Below are 4,214 nucleotides of genomic sequence, written 5' to 3'. Positions count from 1 at the left end.
TCCCCTCGGCCTATAAAACGCAGAGGGGCCGGTTTGGGAACTTGAACCCGCGTAGACGTCAAGTGTTGGCGTCGGAATCCAGAGGTCCTGATCGAGAACGTTGTCAGCCTTGTTAAGCTGAATGGGAGGATCTTCTCAACTGCACATCACTGTTATTGTTGTAGGCATCGTACCCCTTCCCCGGGAGGTTGGATTCATGCACTTTCTTAGCATCGTCAAAACCTTTTGCTAATTGTGCTAAGCAATAAATCAAATCTGGCCAACTTCCTTCCTGGCTGATCAACAGCACTTTTTATTTTTCAGAGAGAGAGGGAGGGAGGGAGGGAGAGAGAGAGAAGTTGTCCTGACTATATAACTTATGGGAATTTGCCTATGATTAAAATTGTAAGGATAGAAAGGATTTTGGGGGGACGAGGGGGATGAGAGAAACAGAGATAGAATATTGCCTTTTTTGAAAAATCAATATACTGTGCTGATAAGAAAATGATTAGAAGTAAGATTATCCCCAAACCAAAACTGTTGGGGAATTACAATGGATCATCCAGAAAATGATTAGGGGAGTACTCAGTGAAATAGTGAAGAAGGTAGACTCAAATGTAATCATAAGTATAGTAGACTCAATGGGGGCATCACTGACTGCAAATGATCTACTCAAAGTCTAGCTCCAATTAATTTTTAAAAAGTATGTTTTTATAAGGATGAATATCTAAGGTATCTGTTGTAAGGGTAGACATTTCTCTCTTTTTTAAAGACATTTTTGTACATTAGGTATTGAACTGCAACATATGAAAGCTCTTGCCACAGGACATTTGTTAGTGTTTAAAATGCTGTAAGACTGTTGTTTTTGCTGAAACATAGATGCTGCCCCTCTAGAAATTGTTGTTTTATAAAATTAGGTTCTGTTGTCATTTAACATTTTTGCCACTGAAATTTATATAGATACTCCTTTTCCCTGTCCCCTTCCCTTCAAAGTTTAATAGGGAAAACAAGAAAAAGAGAATTTCAAGGTGATAGACAATACAAAACATCTGAAAAACACTGATAAACCATATCTATAAACCATATATAGGGGGAACATAATTACATAATTACATTAACCATGTGACTGGTTTTATCCTACTTTGACTCATCAGATGCGAGTAGCCAGATGTTATTCTATGATGTTCAAACCCTCTCCTGGGAATTGAACTCACATATCTTTGCACTTTAGATGACTATATACAGAAGGGGAAATTGATGATTGTGTATACATTTCTCATGGATTGGCTTGTGCCTTCTGGTTGCTGAAATTCTTTCAAAAAATGCCAGGTGGATGGACCATGATCTGATTTAGCAATCCACTTCTAGGAAAGCAGACTGCTTACTGGGCCTGGAAATCAGAATTAGCTGGGCCTTTACCTGCCAAGAGGTTCTCCTAACTATTACTGGATCTTTAGATAACAGGAATGGCAGCAACAGTTTTATAGATCCTTAGGGACTAAAAAATTAATTATGGCACAGAAGTTCATCAGTTGAAGGAAATGTAATGATAGATAGATATAGGTAGACAGAAGAATGGAAAGAAAAATAAATATTGGCATGTTTCTCTTTTAATTTAAAAATATATTTTATATTATAATAATTTCTATTTATGTAAGGTATAGAATAGTGATGTTTTTGAATTTTGCTGTTGGAAAAGGCTCTTGGGAATACCATGTATAGCCAAAACCAAACCAAACCTGGTGAACCATAGAATAAATCAATCAAGTGTTCTCACTGAAGGCACAAACACTTCAAATTATATTTTGGATACATTAGGCTCTCTAAAGAAGTGTGTAATGCTGAGAAAGGTGGAAGGAAAGAGGGGAAGAGGATGACCAGCAAGGTGGTTGGAGTCAATTAACTTGCTAAGAGTCAACAAGGACTTGATGGACATAATCAAATATAAACCAAAGCTAGTGGTTTAGCACTCACTCCATATTTACCTGTCCCAATAAAAAGATTTAAAAAAGAAAAAAGTCTGCATCTTTTTTCCATCAGGAGGTGGAAGAAATGAAGACAGAGAATTCAGGCTGCAATGAATTCCTTGATGTTCACAAATCACATCAAACCAAAACTTTATTAGGGCCACAAGGTCAGCAGTAAAAAAAAAAAAAAAAAAAAGTAAAACAGTTACAAAATGAAAATATGAACCCCCCCCCCCCCAAAAGACATTAGTACAACTTTTCAGACCTAAGAAGAAATGTATAGTATATATAGAGGCACAGAACTGGGCAACCAGGAAAGATACAGTATATCCAAACACCAGTCAGATAGAAGAATGATAAAGAGAAGTCATGCTTCCTACCAAGAAATTCCTTCAGGATAGGATAAAAAAGCATATGGCTCAAAGACTCCACAAGGACATATATGTTGATAATAGTTTTTGTCCCAACAGGACAGCGAAAGACAATGCATTCCGGTTGGTCAAAGTGAAGATCAGATGGAATTTCAGGACTCTGATAGACAGTGTTTCTCAACCTTGGCAACTTGAAGACGTGTGGACTTCAACTCCCAGAATTCCCCAGCCAGCCTTGCTGGCTGGGGAATTCTGGGAGTTGAAGTCCACACGTCTTCATGCTGCCAAGGTTGAGAAACAGTACTGATGGATAAAAGGTTGAAGCCAGCACATACCTCTTTGAAAAGACCCCAGGGTTCCTACATGGTTAGGAACCAGACATAGATTGATCTGAAAATCAATGTCCCAGATATGGTATTTAAGGTTACTTCTGATGTTACCAAAATGTAACGGGCAATGGCTCTCCAATGACAGCCCTAGGGAATTAAGCTGGCATTTTTTTTTTTTTAACTGGGTTGACTTAAAGTAGTCTCTACTTCAGTAGAGTGGAGCAAAGTAGCCAGGGAAAAGGATAACGTTAGCCAAAAGTTTAAAAGATGATACCAAATTCTAGCATCCACGGAGTCCAAGCCCATTTCTAAAGAAAGGGGACATTTTTAGTGCATGTTGGGACTGCAAGGATAGTTCTAATAAATGTAAATGGAATGGCTTCATGGATGTCAAGGTTTCTAAAAGTACAGTGTAGAAGAGCTGGAAGTTGACCTAGGCTAGGAAGACCTTGCAAGATGCAGAGATAAAATAGACTCATTTTGAGTGGAAAAAACTCAGGACAGCTGATGGGCTACACTGAGCAGCACTTGCCAGATATAGAAAGTGCTCTTTCAAGGACAACAAGGCCTGGAACAGCAATCCAGGGTATTTATAAGTGCATACCTGCTGAATAGTGTCCCGTTAATTTGCCAGTCATGAATGTTATGATACTTTCATGCAAATACCACGACTTTTGTTTTCTGCTAATGTATTACTAGTTTTTATTCTGAGCAGAGTGCCGCCAAAGCTCTCGGTATATTTCTCATTCCCATTTGGGAGACAGACATTATGTTGTCTGCTTATACAGTAAAAGGGCTGGATCCACTTGCCCTGCTAATACAGGGGAGGGATGAGTGGGGACACAGAGGGCTGGGATTATTGGGTTAAAAGGTAGAGGGTCTAAAATGTGCTCTGGCCTTGCTGGCCACATTCTGCCCAGGGGCTGCACCTTTTACACTCTTGGATTAGAGGAAAATAAGGCAAGTTGGGAAGGAATTGACAAGCATTTTTCTGCTACAATTAGCAGGGTGGTGATTATTTACTTATAAAGTTAAATATTTGAATACAGATAGTCCTTGCTTAATGACCACTTGTTCAGTGACTGTTGGAGGTTACAACGGCACTGAACAAGTGGTACTTATGATGGGTCCTCATAGTTCCAGCCGTCACAGTATCACCATGGTCATGTGATTGTGATTCAGGTGCTTGATGACTGGGTCATGATTACGATGATCGCAGAATCCTGCGGTCACATGATCACCATTTGCAATCGCTGTTGGCTTCGCTGCTGGCTTCTGACAAGCAAAGTCAATAGGGAAGCCAGTAGGAGGTCACAAATGGCGACCGCCCGACATTATGCTTAATGATGTCATGGGACTCACTTAATGACAACAACCAGAAGTGCCAGAATGGTCACCTGACGTTGCACTTTAGGACCATGTTGCTTAGCGGTGGAATTTCCAGTCCCAATTACTGTTGTTAATCAAGGACTACTTGTAGTAAGGACAACAAATGAGTGACACTGACTTCCAGCTCTGTTCTGGCTAACTGGATTCCTTCCATATGCTTTTCCCCACCCTAGAGCCAG

Source organism: Python bivittatus, unplaced genomic scaffold, assembly GCF_059951505.1.
Source record: "Python bivittatus isolate LINGU-HERP-01145 unplaced genomic scaffold, Pbiv_v1 ctg000840_np1212, whole genome shotgun sequence".
Taxonomy (NCBI): domain Eukaryota; kingdom Metazoa; phylum Chordata; class Lepidosauria; order Squamata; family Pythonidae; genus Python; species Python bivittatus.
The sequence above is the reverse complement of the archived record's forward strand: the minus strand, read 5'-3'. Positions refer to the sequence as shown.